The sequence below is a fragment of the Kogia breviceps genome, chromosome 20 (genome assembly GCF_026419965.1).
Source record: "Kogia breviceps isolate mKogBre1 chromosome 20, mKogBre1 haplotype 1, whole genome shotgun sequence".
Classification (NCBI taxonomy): Eukaryota; Metazoa; Chordata; class Mammalia; order Artiodactyla; family Physeteridae; genus Kogia; species Kogia breviceps.
Window position 1 is genome coordinate 33,559,794 of NC_081329.1, and position 18,306 is coordinate 33,578,099.

Genomic DNA, 18,306 nt, shown 5'->3' on the forward strand with positions numbered 1-18,306 from the left:
AGTAAGAAACAAAGATACAGCACATAGGACAATTCCACTCAAGGACGTATATTTTCAGGAAAACCAAAGAACCTCAGGTCACAGGCAACCGAACGTTTACTGCTGCTCTCTTTACAAAAGCCTCGACTAGGATACAATCTAAATTTCCTTGGACGGAAAACATGGATGGAGAATATGTGATTCTTATCTACAATGATATATTACAGAGGCAGGAAATCAATGAAATAACGTCACTTGGCGCCACCGGAGTGTTCTTAGTTACAATCATTCTCTGTGAATATAGTCACATAGAAAAAAAGTGGTTTATCAAAGATATGAGGTACAGGTGGAATATAAAATTGCGTCCCTTGAACGAAATGGCAGACGACAGAGAGAATTACACATTTAGCAAACACACTTATGCCTGTAAGAGCGAAGAGGTCACTTGAGGTGAGGAAAAACCAGGTGTTTTCAAGGAGCACAGATACCATTCCATATAGACCAAAGAGGGAATCAAGACAACTTACTCTAAACCTCAAAGGACTGAACTCAGCCCACTTTACACACCAGAAAAGATTATTGGCAATGGTCAGAATTTGAAAAACAATTTATCGATGTCTCTCTGGAAGAGAATCTAGTGGATGTACAGCAGCAAGCAACACAGCATGGAAAATCGGCTAAACCCCGTGAGAAAAATAAACTGCAAAATAAAGGCAGTGAGTGACAGATAAATTCTACGAGACTTCATTCAGTGGCTGTGACTGAAGTTGTTTTGAGTATATATTAACACACAGAAAGATGGGACCTAAGGGAGGACAATCGTGGGTCTGAGTGTCTTCATGAGCATGAGTCAGCAAATGCAGTCCTTGTAGATTAACACTGCCTTGCCCTGATTCCATTGACCAGAAATCTCCAAATGTAGACGACCATTCTACAGCGAACACATGCATGGGTCAGCCACAGGATGCTACCCCATTGGAATGGGAAAAATCATGAAAAGTCACCTTATTTTCTCATATCCTGGTGCTCGGGTTCAAGCTTCCAGCCGCTTTTCTGAAAGTATTCCCACTTGGGGAAGTCAGCACTTTCAAAACACTCTTTCTTATAGCTTGGAATTGGTTCCATGGATGAACTACAATGGGGAAGAATAAGACACGATGCCTATATATTTGGACAGGCACGTGGTGCTCTAATTTCAACTGCTGAACAAGAATTGACCCAAGTCTAAGCTTGCTCTCAGAAGGAGAATAGGACTTGAAAATTTCCTGCTGCTTTGTGACCAGTTCCGAAAGTGGGAAGTTGAGCAGGGGATCTCAGGGAGCCTATAATTCATGGCCCTGCAGGATGGTCAAAGACACCTAATGTGGAAAAAATGACTTGGGTTGAACCAGAGGAAAGAACTTGAGAGCAAGGCAGAATTGCAAAACTGGGATTTCAAGAGGGAGAAGCGTCTCGCCTGGTAAGAACCTAGAATGTGGCAGTACTTCTTCAACCATGCCTTTGTCGAAAAACGGTGTATGCCTTTATCCTGAATATATTCCGAATAAAGGCATACACCGTTTTTGGGCAACCAGGCAGGGGCTCGGTGCAAATCAAAACTACATAATGCTGTCACTTCCCAGCAAAACAAAGTGTCATGTAGGAAAAGTGTAAAGACAAGAAATGCAGGGTAACGTGGAGGTAAATCGTACCCAACTTTTTTGGATTGTGAGATGACCAATTGCAATTGGCACCCTGGCGAAGTCTACGGTGTATTCGAAGATAAAGTAAGAAACAAAGCTACAGCACATAGGACACTTCCACTCAAGGACGTATATTTTCAGGAAAACCAAAGAACCTCAGGTCACAGGCAACCGAACGTTTACTGCTGCTCTCTTTACAAAAGCCTCGACGAGGATACAATCTAAATTTCCTTGGACGGAAAACATGGATGAAGAATATGTGATTCTTTTCTACAATGATATATTACAGAGACAGGAATTCAATGAAATAACGTCACTTGCCGCCACCGGAGTGTTCTTAGTTACAATCATTCTCAGTGAATTTAGTCACATAGAAAAAAGTGGTTTATCAAAGATATGAGGTACAGGTGGAATATAAAATTGCGTCCCTTGAACGAAATGACAGACGACAGAGAGAATTACACATTTAGCAAACACACTTATGCCTGTAGGAGCGCAAAGGTCACATGAGGTGAGGAAAAACCAGGTGTTTTCAATGAGCACAGATACCATTCCATATAGACCAAGGAGGGAATCAAGACAACTTACTCTAAACCTCAAAGGACTGAACTCAGCCCACTTTACACACCAGAAAAGATTATTGACAACTGGTCAGAATTTGAAAAACAATTTATCTATGTCTCTCTGGAGGAGAATCTAGTGGATGCACAGCAGCAAGCAACACAGCACTCAAAATCGGCTACACCCGGTGAGAAAAATAAACTGCAAATAAAGGCAGTGAGTGACAGATAAATTGTTCGAGACTTCATTCAGGGGCTGTGTTTGAAGTTGTTTTGAGCATATATTAACACACAGAAAGATGGGACCTAAGGGAGGACACTCGTGGGTCTGAGTGTCTTCGTGAGCATGAGTCAGCAAATGCAGCCCTTGTCGAATAACACTGCCTTTTCCTGATTCCATGGACCCGAAATCTCCAAATGCAGACGACCCTTCCTACAGCGAACACATGCATGGGACAGCCACAGGATGCTACCCCACTGGAACGGCAAAAAAACATGAAAATCCACCCCATCTTCTCATATCCTGGTGCTCGGGTTCAAGCTTTCAGCCGCTTTTCTGAAAATATACCCAATTGGTGAAGTCAGCACTTTCAAAACACTCTTACTTATAACTTGGAATTGGTTCCATGGATGAACTACAATGGGGAAGAATAAGAGACGATGGCTATATATTTGGACAGGCACATGGCGCTCTAATTTCCAATGCTGAACAAGAATTGACCCAAGTCTAAGCTTGCTCTCGGAAAGAGAATTGGGCTTGAAAATTTCCTGCTGCTTTGGGACCAGTTCCGAAAGTGGGAAGTTGAGCCGGGGATCTCAGGGAGCCTATAATTCATGGCCCTGCAGGATGGTAAAAGGCACGTAATGTGGAAAAATGACTTGGGTTGAACCAGAGAAAAGAACTTGAGAGCAAGGCAGAATTGCAAAACTGGGATTTCAAGAGGGAGAAGCGTCTCGCCTGGTAAGAACCTAGGATGTGGCAGTACTTCTTCAAACATGCCTTTGTCAAAAAAGGGTGTATGCCTTTATCCTGAATATCTTTAGGATAAAGGCATATACCGATTTTGGAGAACCAGGCAGGGGCTCGGTGCAAATCAACACTACATAATGCTATCACTTCCCATCAAAACAAAGGGTCATGTACGAAAAGTGTAAAGACAAGAAATGCAGGGTAACGTGGAGGTAAATCGTACCCACATTTTGTGGATTGTGGGATGACCAATTGCAATCGGCACCCTGGCGAATTCTATGGTGTATTCGAAGATAAAGTAAGAAACAATGCTACAGCACTTAGGACACTTCCACTCAATGACGTATATTTTCAAGGAAACCAAAGAACGTTAGGTCACAGGCAACCGAACGTTTACTGCTGCTCTCTTTACAAAAGCCTCGACTAGGATACAATCTAAATTTCCTTGGACGGAAAACATGGATGAAGAATATGTGATTCTTATGTACAATGATATATTACAGAGCCAGGAAATCAATGAAATAACGTCACTTGGCGCCACCGGAGTGTTCTTAGTTACAATCATTCTCAGTGAATATAGTCACATAGAAAAAAGTGGTTTATCAAAGATATGAGGTACAGGTGGAACATAAAATTGCATCCCTTGAAAGAAATGGCAGACGACAGAGAGAATTACACATTTAGCAAACACACTTATGCCTGTAGGAGCGCAAAGGTCACATGAGGTGAGGAAAAACCAGGTGTTTTCAATGAGCACAGATACCATTCCGTATAGACCAAGGAGGGAATCAAGACAACTTACTCTAAACCTCAAAGGACTGAACTCAGGCCACTTTACACACCAGAAAAGACTATTGACAACTGGTCAGAATTTGAAAAACAATTTATCTATGTCTCTCTCGAAGAGAATCTAGTGGATGCACAGCAGCAAGCAACACAGCACGGAAAATCGGCTACACCCGGTGAGAAAAATAAACTGCAAAATAAAGGCAGTGAGTGAGAGATAAATTCTTCGAGACTTCATTCAGGGGCTGTCATTGAAGTTGTTTTGAGCATATATTAACACACAGAAGGATGGGACCTAAGGGAGGACACTCGTGGGTCTGAGTGTATTCGTGAGCATGAGTCAGCAAATGCAGCCCTTGTCGAATAACACTGCCTTTTCCTGATTCCATGGACCCGAAATCTCCAAATGCAGACGACCCTTCCTACAGCGAACACATGCATGGGACAGCCACAGGATGCTACCCCATTGGAACGGCAAAAAACATGAAAAGCCACCTCATCTTCTCATATCCTGGTGCTCGGGTTCAAGCTTTCAGCCGCTTTTATGAAAATATACCCAATTGGGGAAGTCAGCACTTTCAAAACACTCTTACTTAGAACTTGGAATTGGTTCCATGGATGAACTACAACGGGGAAGAATAAGAGACGATGGCTATATATTTGGACAGGCACATGGCGCTCTAATTTCCAATGCTGAACAAGAATTGACCCAAGTCTAAGCTTGCTCTCAGAAGGAGAATTGGGCTTGAAAATTTCCTGCTGCTTTGGGAACTGTTCCGAAAGTGGGAAGTTGAGCCGGGGATCTCAGGGAGCCTATAATTCATGGCCCTACAGGATGGTAATAGGCACGTAATGTGGAAAAATGACTTGGGTTGAACCAGAGAAAAGAACTTGAGAGCAAGGCAGAATTGCAAAACTGGGATTTCAAGAGGGAGAAGCGTCTCGCCTGGTAAGAACCTAGGATGTGGCAGTACTTCTCCAAACATGCCTTTGTCGAAAAAGGGTGTATGTCTTTATCCTGAATATCTTTAGGATAAAGGCATACACCGTTTTGGGGGAACCAGGCAGGGGCTCGGTGCAAATCAACACTACATAATGCTATCACTTCCCATCAAAACAAAGGGTCATGTACGAAAAGTGTAAAGACCAGAAATGCAGGGTAACATGGAGGTAAATCGTACCCACATTTTGTGGATTGTGGGAAGAACAATGGCAATCGGCACCCTGGCGAATTCTATGGTGTATTCGAAGATAAAGTAAGAAACAATTCTACAGCACATAGGACACTTCCACTCAAGGACGTATATTTTCAAGGAAACCAAAGAACCTCAGGTCACAGGCAACCCAACGTTTACTGCTGCTCTCTTTACAAAAGCCTCGACGAGGATACAATCTAAATTTCCTTGGACAGAAACATGGATGAAGAATATGTGATTCTTATCTGCAATGATATATTACTGAGCCAGGAAATCAATGAAATAACGTCACTTGCCGCCAAAGGAGTGTTCTTAGTTACAATCATTCTCAGTAAATTTAGTCACATAGACAAAAGGGGTTTATCAAAGATATGAGGTACAGGTGGAATACAAAATTGCGTCCCATGAATGAAATGGCAGACGAGAGAAAGCATCACACATTTAGCAAACACACTTATGCCTGTAGGAGCGTGAAGGTCACTTGAGGTGAGGAAGAAACAGGTGTTTTCAATGAGCACAGATACCATTCCATATAGACCAAAGAGGGCATCAAGACAACTTACTCTAAACCTCAAAGGACTGAACTCAGCCCACTTTACACACCAGAAAAGATTATTTACAACTGGTCATAATTTGAAAAACAATTTATCTATGTCTCTCTGGAAGAGAATCAAGTGGATGCACAGCAGGAAGCAACACAGCACTGAAAATCGGCTACACCCCGTGAGAAAAATTAACTGCAAAATAAAGGCAGTGAGTGAGAGATAAATTCTTCAAGACTTCGTTCAGGGGCTGTCATTGAAGTTGTTTTGAGCATAAATTAACACACAGAAGGATGGGACCTAAGGGAGGACACTCGTGGGTCTGAGTGTCTTCGTGAGCATGAGTCAGCAAATGCAGCCTTTGTCGAATAACACTGCCTTTTGCTGATTCCATGGACCCGAAATCTCCAAATGCAGACGACCCTTCCTACAGCGAACACATGCATGGGACAGCCACAGGATGCTACCCCATTGGAACGGCAAAAAACATGAAAAGCCACCTCATCTTCTCATATCCTGGTGCTCGGGTTCAAGCTTTCAGCCGCTTTTCTGAAAATATACCCTATTGGGGAAGTCAGCACTTTCAAAACACTCTTACTTATAACTTGGAATTGGTTCCATGGATGAACTACAACGGGGAAGAATAAGAGACGATGTCTATATATTTGGACAGGCACATGGCGCTCTAATTTCCAATGCTGAACAAGAATTGACCCAAGTCTAAGCTTGCTCTCAGAAGGAGAATTGGGCTTGAAAATTTCCTGCTGCTTTGGGAACTGTTCCGAAAGTGGGAAGTTGAGCCAGGGATCTCAGGGAGCCTATAATTCATGGCCCTACAGGATGGTAAAAGGCACGTAATGTGGAAAAATGACTTGGGTTGAACCAGAGAAAAGAACTTGAGAGCAAGGCAGAATTGCAAAACTGGGATTTCAAGAGGGAGAAGCGTCTCGCCTGGTAAGAACCTAGGATGTGGCAGTACTTCTTCAAACATGCCTTTGTCGAAAAAGGGTGTATGCCTTTAGCCTGAATATCTTTAGGATAAAGGCATACACCGTTTTTGGGGAACCAGGCAGGGGCTCGGTGCAAATCAACACTACATAATGCTATCACTTCCCATCAAAACAAAGGGTCATGTACGAAAAGTGTAAAGACCAGAAATGCAGGGTAACATGGAGGTAAATCGTACCCACATTTTGTGGATTCTGGGATGAACAATGGCAATCGGCACCCTGGAGAATTCTATGGTGTATTCGAAGATAAAGTAAGAAACAATGCTACAGCACATAGGACACTTCCACTCAAGGACGTATATTTTCAAGGAAACCAAAGAACCTCAGGTCACAGGCAACCCAACGTTTACTGCTGCTCTCTTTACAAAAGCCTCGACGAGGATACAATCTAAATTTCCTTAGACAGAAACATGGATGAAGAATATGTGATTCTTATCTACAATGATATATTACAGAGCCAGGAAATCAATGAAATAACGTCACTTGCGCCACCGGAGTGTTCTTAGTTACAATCATTCTCAGTGAATTTAGTCACATAGAAAAAAGTGGTTTATCAAAGATATGAGGTACAGGTGGAATATAAAATTGCGTCCCTTGAATGAAATGGCAGACGACAGAGAGAATTACACATTTAGCAAACACACTTATGCCTGTAGGAGCGCAAAGGTCACATGAGGTGAGGAAAAACCAGGTGTTTTCAATGAGCACAGATACCATTCCGTATAGACCAAGGAGGGAATCAAGACAACTTACTCTAAAGCTCAAAGGACTGAACTCAGCCCACTTTACACACCAGAAAAGATTATTGACAACTGGTCAGAATTTGAAAAACAATTTATCTATGTCTCCCTGGAAGAGAATCTAGTGGATGCACAGCAGCAAGCAACACAGCACGGAAAATCGGCTACACCCGGTGAGAAAAATAAACTGCAAAATAAAGGCAGTGAGTGACAGATAAATTCTTCGAGACTTCGTTCAGGGGCTGTGATTGGAGTTGTTTTCAGCATATATTCACACACAGAAAGATGGGACCTAAGGGAGGACAATCGTGGGTCTGAGTGTCTTCGTGAGCATGAGTCAGCAAATGCAGCCCTTGTAGAATAACACTGCCTTGCCCTGATTCCATGGACCCGAAATCTCCAAATGTAGATGACCCTTCTACAGTGAACACATGCATGTGTCAGCCACAGGATGCTACCCCATTGGAATGGGAAAAAACATGAAAAGGCACCTCATCTTCTCATATCCTGGTGCTCGGGTTCAAGCTTCCAGCCACTTTCCTGAAAATATCCCCACTTGGGGAAGTCAGCACTTTCAAAACCTTCTTTCTTATAGCTTGGAATTGGTTCCATGGATGAACTACAACGGGGAAGAATAAGACACGATGCCTATATATTTGGACAGGCATATGGTGCTCTAATTTCAACTGCTGAACAAGAATTGACCCAAGTCTAAGCTTGCTCTCAGAAGGAGAATAGGGCTTGAAAATTTCCCGCTGCTTTGTGACCAGTTCCAAAAGTGGGAAGTTGAGCAGGGGATCTCAGGGAGCCTATAATTCATGGCCCTGCAGGATGGTAAAAGGCACGTAATGTGGAAAAATGACTTGGGTTGAACCAGAGAAAAGAACTTGAGAGCAAGGCAGAATTGCAAAACTGGGATTTCAAGAGGGAGAAGCGTCTCACCTGGTAAGAACCTAGGATTTGGCAGTACTTCTTCAAACATGCCTTTGTCGAAAAAGGGTGTATGCCTTTATCCTGAATATATTCCGAATAAAGGCATACACCGTTTTTGGGCAACCAGGCAGGGGCTCGGTGCAAATCAACACTACATAGTGCTATCACTTCCCATCTAAACAAAGGGTCATCTACGAAAAGTGTAAAGACTAGAAATTCAGGGTAGCATGGAGGTAAATCGTACCCACATTTTGTGGATTCCAGGATGAACAATGGCAATCGGCACCCTGGCGAAGTCTATGGTGTATTCAAAAATAATGTAAGAAACAAAGCTACAGCACATAGGACACTTCCACTCAAGGACGTATATTTTCAAGAAAACCAAAGAACCTCAGGTCACAGGCAACCCAACGTTTACTGCTGCTCTCTTTACAAAAGCCTCGACTAGGATACAATCTAAATTTCCTTGGACGGAAAACATGGATGGAGAATATGTGATTCTTATCTACAATGATATATTACTGAGCCAGGAAATCAATGAAATAACGTCACTTGCCGCCAAAGGAGTGTTCGTAGTTACAATCATTCTCAGTAAATTTAGTCACATAGAAAAAAGTGGTTTATCAAAGATATGAGGTACAGGTGGAATACAAAATTGCGTCCCATGAATGAAATGGCAGACGAGAGAAAGCATCACACATTTAGCAAACACACTTATGCCTGTAGGAGCGCGAAGGTCACTTGAGGTGAGGAAGAAACAGGTGTTTTCAATGAGCACAGATACCATTCCATATAGACCAAAGAGGGCATCAAGACAACTTACTATAAACCTCAAAGGACTGAACTCAGCCCACTTTACACACCAGAAAATATTATTTACAACTGGTTCGAATTTGAAAAACAATTTATCGATGTCTCTCTGGAAGAGAATCAAGTGGATGCACAGCAGCAAGCAACACAGCACTCAAAATCGGCTACACCCCGTGAGAAAAATAAACTGCAAAATAAAGGCAGTGAGTGAGAGATAAATTCTTCGAGACTTCGTTCAGGGGCTGTCATTGAAGTTGTTTTGAGCATATATTAACACAGAAGGATCGGTCCTAAGGGAGGACACTCGTGGGTCTGAGTGTCTTCGTGAGCATGAGTCAGCAAATGCAGCCCTTGTAGAATAACACTGCCTTTTCCTGATTCCATGGACCCGAAATCTCCAAATGCAGACGACCCTTCCTACAGCGAACACATGCATGGGACAGCCACAGGATTCTAACCCATTGGAACGGCAAAAAACATGAAAAGCCACCTCATCTTCTCATATCCTGGTGCTCGGGTTCAAGCTTTCAGCCGCTTTTCTGAAAATATACCCAATTGGGGAAGTCAGCACTTTCAACACACTCTTACTTATAACTTGGAATTGGTTCCATGGATGAACTACAACGGGGAAGAATAAGAGACGATGGCTATATATTTGGACAGGAACATGGCGCTCTAATTTCCAATGCTGAACAAGAATTGACCCAAGTCTAAGCTTGCTCTCAGAAGGAGAATTGTGCTTGAAAATTTCCTGCTGCTTTGGGACCTGTTCCGAAAGTGGGAAGTTGAGCCGCGGATCTCAGGGAGCCTATAATTCATGGCCCTACAGGATGGTAAAAGGCACGTAATGTGGAAAAAATGACTTGGGTTGAACCAGAGAAAAGAACTTGAGAGCAAGGCAGAATTGCAAAACTGGGATTTCAAGAGGGAGAAGCGTCTCGCCTGGTAAGAACCTAGGATGTGGCAGTACTTCTTCAAACATGCCTTTGTCGAAAAAGGGTGTATGTCTTTATCCTGAATATCTTTAGGATAAAGGCATACACCGGTTTGGGGGAACCAGGGAGGGGCTCGGTGCAAATCAACACTACATAATGCTATCACTTCCCATCAAAACAAAGGGTCATGTACGAAAAGTGTAAAGACCAGAAATGCAGGGTAATGTAGAGGTAAATCGTACCCACATTTTGTGGATTGTGGGATGAACAATGACAATCGGCACCCTGGCGAATTCTATGGTGTATTCGAAGATAAAGTAACAAACAATGCTACAGCACATAGGACACTTCCACTCAAGGACGTATATTTTCAAGGAAACCAAAGAACCTCAGGTCACAGGCAACCCAACGTTTACTGCTGCTCTCTTTACAAAAGCCTCGACGAGGATACAATCTAAATTTCCTTGGACAGAAACATGGATGAAGAATATGTGATTCTTATCTACAATGATATATTACAGAGCCAGGAAATCAATGAAATAACGTCACTTGCGCCACCGGAGTGTTCTTAGTTACAATCATTCTCAGTGAATTTAGTCACATAGAAAAAAGTGGTTTATCAAAGATATGAGGTACAGGTGGAATATAAAATTGCGTCCCTTGAACGAAATGGCAGACGACAGAGAGAATTACACATTTAGCAAACACACTTATGCCTGTAGGAGCGCAAAGGTCACATGAGGTGAGGAAAAACCAGGTGTTTTCAATGAGCACAGATACCATTCCATATAGACCAAGGAGGGAATCAAGACAACTTACTCTAAACCTCAAAGGACTGAACTCAGCCCAATTTACACACCAGAAAAGATTATTGACAACTGGTCAGAATTTGAAAAACTATTTATCTATGTCTCTCTGGAGAGAATCTAGTGGATGCACAGCAGCAAGCAACACAGCACGGAAAATAGGCTACACCCGGTGAGAAAAATAAACTGCAAAATAAAGGCAGTGAGTGACAGATAAATTCTTCGAGACTTCGTTCAGGGGCTGTGATTGGAGTTGTTTTCAGCATATATTCACACACAGAAAGATGGGACCTAAGGGAGGACAATCGTGGGTCTGAGTGTCTTTGTGAGCATGAGTCAGCAAATGCAGCCCTTGTAGAATAACACTGCCTTGCCCTGATTCCATTGACCCGAAATCTCCAAATGTAGATGACCCTTCTACAGCGAACACATGCATGTGTCAGCCACAGGATGCTACCCCATTGGAATGGGAAAAAACATGAAAAGGCACCTCATCTTCTCATATCCTGGTGCTCGGGTTCAAGCTTCCAGCCACTTTCCTGAAAATATCCCCACTTGGGGAAGTCAGCACTTTCAAAACCTTCTTTCTTATAGCTTGGAATTGGTTCCATGGATGAACTACAACGGGGAAGAATAAGAAACGATGCCTATATATTTGGACAGGCATATGGTGCTCTAATTTCAACTGCTGAACAAGAATTGACCCAAGTCTAAGCTTGCTCTCAGAAGGAGAATAGGGCTTGAAAATTTCCCGCTGCTTTGTGACCAGTTCCAAAAGTGGGAAGTTGAGCAGGGGATCTCAGGGAGCCTATAATTCATGGGCCTGCAGGATGGTCAAAGACACCTAATGTGGACAAATGACTTAGGTTGAGCCAGAGAAAAGAACTTGAGAGCAAGGCAGAATTGCAAAACTGGGATTTCAAGAGGGAGAAGCGTCTCGCCTGGTAAGAACCTAGGATGTGGCAGTACTTCTTCAAACATGCCTTTGTCGAAAAAGGGTGTATGCCTTTATCCTGAATATATTCCGAATAAAGGCATACACCGTTTTTGGGCAACCAGGCAGGGGCTCGGTGCAAATCAACACTACATAGTTCTATCACTTCCCATCTAAACAAAGGGTCATCTACGAAAAGTGTAAAGACTAGAAATTCAGGGTAGCATGGAGGTAAATCGTACCCACATTTTGTGGATTCCAGGATGAACAATGGCAATCGGCACCCTGGCGAAGTCTATGGTGTATTCAAAAATAATGTAAGAAACAAAGCTACAGCACATAGGACACTTCCACTCAAGGACGTATATTTTCAAGAAAACCAAAGAACCTCAGGTCACAGGCAACCCAACCTTTTTTTGCTGCTCTCTTTACAAAAGCCTCGACTAGGATACAATCTAAATTTCCTTGGACGGAAAACATGGATGGAGAATATGTGATTCTTATCTACAATGATATATTACTGAGCCAGGAAATCAATGAAATAACGTCACTTGCCGCCAAACGAGTGTTCGTAGTTACAATCATTCTCAGTAAATTTAGTCACATAGAAAAAAGTGGTTTATCAAAGATATGAGGTACAGGTGGAATACAAAATTGCGTCCCATGAATGAAATGGCAGACGAGAGAAAGCATCACACATTTAGCAAACACACTTATGCCTGTAGGAGCGCGAAGGTCACTTGAGGTGAGGAAAAAACAGGTGTTTTCAATGAGCACAGATACCATTCCATATAGACCAAAGAGGGCATCAAGACAACTTACTCTAAACCTCAAAGGACTGAACTCAGCCCACTTTACACACCAGAAAAGATTATTTACAACTGGTTAGAATTTGAAAAACAATTTATCGATGTCTCTCTGGAAGAGAATCAAGTGGATGCACAGCAGCAAGCAACACAGCACTCAAAATCGGCTACACCCCGTGAGAAAAATAAACTGCAAAATAAAGGCAGTGAGTGACAGATAAATTCTTCGAGACTTCGTTCAGGGGCTGTCATTGAAGTTGTTTTGAGGATATATTAACACACAGAAGGATCGGACCTAAGGGAGGACACTCGTGGGTCTGAGTGTCTTCGTGAGCATGAGTCAGCAAATGCAGCCCTTGTCGAATAACACTGCCTTTTCCTGATTCCATGGACCCGAAATCTCCAAATGCAGACGACCCTTCCTACAGCGAACACATGCATGGGACACCCGCAGGATGCTACCCCATTGGAACGGGAAAAAACATGAAAAGCCAACTCATCTTCTCATATCGTGGTCCTCGGGTTCAAGCTTCCAGCCACTTTTCTGAAAATATCCCCACTTGGGGAAGTCAGCACTTTCAAAACCTTCTTTCTTATAGCTTGGAATTGGTTCCATGGATGAACTACAACGGGGAAGAATAAGAAACGATGCCTATATATTTGGACAGGCATATGGTGCTCTAATTTCAACTGCTGAACAAGAATTGACCCAAGTCTAAGCTTGCTCTCAGAAGGAGAATAGGGCTTGAAAATTTCCCGCTGATTTGTGACCAGTTCCAAAAGTGGGAAGTTGAGCAGGGGATCTCAGCGAGCCTATAATTCATGGGCCTGCAGGATGGTCAAAGACACCTAATGTGGACAAATGACTTGGGTTGAGCCAGAGAAAAGAACTTGAGAGCAAGGCAGAATTGCAAAAATGGGATTTCAAGAGGGAGACGCGTCTCGCCTGGTAAGAACCTAGAATGTGGCAGTACTTCTTCAACCATGCCTTTGTCGAAAAACGGTGAATGCCTTTATCCTGAATATATTCCGAATAAAAGCATACACCGTTTTTGGGCAACCAGGCAGGGGCTCGGTGCAAATCAACACTACATAGTGCTATCACTTCCCATCTAAACAAAGGGTCATCTACGAAAAGTGTAAAGACTAGAAATTCAGGGTAGCATGGAGGTAAATCGTACCCACATTTTGTGGATTCCAGGATGAACAATGGCAATCGGAACCCTGGCGAATTCTATGGTGTATTCAAAAATAATGTAAGAAACAAAGCTACAGCACATAGGACACTTCCACTCAAGGATGGATATTTTCAAGAAAACCAAAGAACCTCAGGTCACAGGCAACCCAACGTTTTCTGCTGCTCTCTTTACAAAAGCCTCGACTAGGATACAATCTAAATTTCCTTGGACGGAAAACATGGATGGAGAATATGTGATTCTTATCTACAATGATATATTACTGAGTCAGGAAATCAATGAAATAACGTCACTTGCCGCCAAAGGAGTGTTCGTAGTTACAATCATTCTCAGTAAATTTAGTCACATAGAAAAAAGTGGTTTATCAAAGATATGAGGTACAGGTGGAATACAAAATTGCGTCCCATGAATGAAATGGCAGACGAGAGAAAGCATCACACATTTAGCAAACACACTTATGCCTGTAGGAGCGCGAAGGTCACTTGAGGTGAGGAAAAAACAGGTGTTTTCAATGAGCACAGATACCATTCCATATAGACCAAGGAGGGCATCAAGACAACTTACTCTAAACCTCAAAGGACTGAACTCAGCCCACTTTACACACCAGAAAAGATTATTTACAACTGGTTAGAATTTGAAAAACAATTTATCGATGTCTCTCTGGAAGAGAATCAAGTGGATGCACAGCAGCAAGCAACACAGCACTCAAAATCGGCTACACCCCGTGAGAAAAATAAACTGCAAAATAAAGGCAGTGAGTGACAGATAAATTCTTCGAGACTTCGTTCAGGGGCTGTCATTGAAGTTGTTTTGAGGATATATTAACACACAGAAGGATCGGACCTAAGGGAGGACACTCGTGGGTCTGAGTGTCTTCGTGAGCATGAGTCAGCAAATGCAGCCCTTGTCGAATAACACTGCCTTTTCCTGATTCCATGGACCCGAAATCTCCAAATGCAGACGACCCTTCCTACAGCGAACACATGCATGGGACACCCGCAGGATGCTACCCCATTGGAACGGGAAAAAACATGAAAAGCCAACTCATCTTCTCATATCGTGGTCCTCGGGTTCAAGCTTCCAGCCACTTTTCTGAAAATATCCCCACTTGGGGAAGTCAGCACTTTCAAAACCTTCTTTCTTATAGCTTGGAATTGGTTCCATGGATGAACTACAACGGGGAAGAATAAGAAACGATGCCTATATATTTGGACAGGCATATGGTGCTCTAATTTCAACTGCTGAACAAGAATTGACCCAAGTCTAAGCTTGCTCTCAGAAGGAGAATAGGGCTTGAAAATTTCCCGCTGATTTGTGACCAGTTCCAAAAGTGGGAAGTTGAGCAGGGGATCTCAGCGAGCCTATAATTCATGGGCCTGCAGGATGGTCAAAGACACCTAATGTGGACAAATGACTTGGGTTGAGCCAGAGAAAAGAACTTGAGAGCAAGGCAGAATTGCAAAAATGGGATTTCAAGAGGGAGACGCGTCTCGCCTGGTAAGAACCTAGAATGTGGCAGTACTTCTTCAACCATGCCTTTGTCGAAAAACGGTGAATGCCTTTATCCTGAATATATTCCGAATAAAGGCATACACCGTTTTTGGGCAACCAGGCAGGGGCTCGGTGCAAATCAACACTACATAGTGCTATCACTTCCCATCTAAACAAAGGGTCATCTACGAAAAGTGTAAAGACTAGAAATTCAGGGTAGCATGGAGGTAAATCGTACCCACATTTTGTGGATTCCAGGATGAACAATGGCAATCGGAACCCTGGCGAATTCTATGGTGTATTCAAAAATAATGTAAGAAACAAAGCTACAGCACATAGGACACTTCCACTCAAGGATGGATATTTTCAAGAAAACCAAAGAACCTCAGGTCACAGGCAACCCAACGTTTTCTGCTGCTCTCTTTACAAAAGCCTCGACTAGGATACAATCTAAATTTCCTTGGACGGAAAACATGGATGGAGAATATGTGATTCTTATCTACAATGATATATTACTGAGTCAGGAAATCAATGAAATAACGTCACTTGCCGCCAAAGGAGTGTTCGTAGTTACAATCATTCTCAGTAAATTTAGTCACATAGAAAAAAGTGGTTTATCAAAGATATGAGGTACAGGTGGAATACAAAATTGCGTCCCATGAATGAAATGGCAGACGAGAGAAAGCATCACACATTTAGCAAACACACTTATGCCTGTAGGAGCGCGAAGGTCACTTGAGGTGAGGAAAAAACAGGTGTTTTCAATGAGCACAGATACCATTCCATATAGACCAAAGAGGGCATCAAGACAACTTACTCTAAACCTCAAAGGACTGAACTCAGCCCACTTTACACACCAGAAAAGATTATTTACAACTGGTTAGAATTTGAAAAACAATTTATCGATGTCTCTCTGGAAGAGAATCAAGTGGATGCACAGCAGCAAGCAACACAGCACTCAAAATCGGCTACACCCCGTGAGAAAAATAAACTGCAAATTAAAGGCAGTGAGTGAGAGATAAATTCTTCGAGACTTCGTTCAGGGGCTGTCATTGAAGTTGTTTTGAGCATATATTAACACACAGAAGGATCGGACCTAAGGGAGGACACTCGTGGGTCTGAGTGTCTTCGTGAGCATGAGTCAGCAAATGCAGCCCTTGTCGAATAACACTGCCTTTTCCTGATTCCATGGACCCGAAATCTCCAAATGCAGACGACCCTTCCTACAGCGAACACATGCATGGGACAGCCACAGGATGCTACCCAATTGGAACGGCAAAAAACATGAAAAGGCACCTCATCTTCTCATATCCTGGTGCTCGGGTTCAAGCTTTCAGCCGCTTTTCTGAAAATATACCCAATTGGGGAAGTCAGCACTTTCAAAACCTTCTTTCTTATAGCTTGGAATTGGTTCCATGGATGAACTACAACGGGGAAGATTAAGACACGATGCCTATATATTTGGACAGGCATATGGTGCTCTAATTTCAACTGCTGAACAAGAATTGACCCAAGTCTAAGCTTGCTCTCAGAAGGAGAATAGGGCTTGAAAATTTCCCGCTGATTTGTGACCAGTTCCAAAAGTGGGATGTTGAGCAGTGGATCTCAGCGAGCCTATAATTCATGGGCCTGCAGGATGGTCAATGACAACTAATGTGGACAAATGACTTGGGTTGAGCCAGAGAAAAGAACTTGAGAGCAAGGCAGAATTGCAAAAATGGGATTTCAAGAGGGAGACGCGTCTCGCCTGGTAAGAACCTAGAATGTGGCAGTACTTCTACAACCATGCCTTTGTCGAAAAACGGTGTATGCCTTTATCCTGAATATATTCCGAATAAAGGCATACACCATTTTTGGGCAACCAGGCAGGGGCTCGGTGCAAATCAACACTACATAGTGCTATCACTTCCCATCTAAACAAAGGGTCATCTACGAAAAGTGTAAAGACTAGAAATTCAGGGTAGCATGGAGGTATATCGTACCCACATTTTGTGGATTCCAGGATGAACAATGGCAATCGGCACCCTGGCGAAGTCTATGGTGTATTCAAAAATAATGTAAGAAACAAAGCTACAGCACATAGGACACTTCCACTCAAGGACGTATATTTTCAAGAAAACCAGGAGACGGCTTAAAGATGGCGGAAGAGTAAGACGCGGAGATCTCCTTCCTCCTCACAGAGACATCAGAAATACATCTACACGTGGAGCTTCTCCTGTAGAGCACCCACCGAACGCTGGCAGAGGACCTCGGACCTCCAAAAAGGCAAGAAACTCCCCACATATCTGGGTAGGGCAAAAGAAAAAAGAATAAACAGGGACAAAAGAATAGGGACGGGACCTACGCCAGTGGGAGGGAGCCGAGAAGGAGGAAAGACTCCCACACACTAGAGGCCCCTTCGCGGGCGGAGACTGCGGGCGCCGGAGGGGGAAGCTCTGGAGCCGCGGAGGACAGCTCAGCCACAGGGGTGCGGAGGGCAAAGCGGAGAGATTCCCGCAGAGGATCGGTGCCGACCGGCGCTCACCAGCCCGAGAGGCTTGTCTGCTCGCCCGCCGGGGCGGGCGGGGCCGGGAGCTGAGGCTCGGGCTTCAGTCGGATCCCGGGGAAAGGGCTGGAGTTGGCAGAGTGAAGACAGCTTGAAGGGGGCTAGTGCGCCACGGCTGGCCGGGAGGGAGTTCGGGAGAAGTCTGGAGCCGCCGAAGAGGCAAGAGACCTTTTCCTCCCTCTTTGCTGCCTGGGCGGGAGGAGAGGGGATTAAGTGCGCCGCTTAAAGGAGCCCTAGAAGCGGGCGCGGAGCTGCCGAAGAGACAAGAGACTTTTTCTTGCCTCTTTGCTTCCTCGGGTGTGAGGTGAGGGGATTAAGAGCACCGCGTAGAGGAGCTCCAGAAACGGGCGCGAGCCGCGGCTGTCGGCACGGACAGTAGAGACGG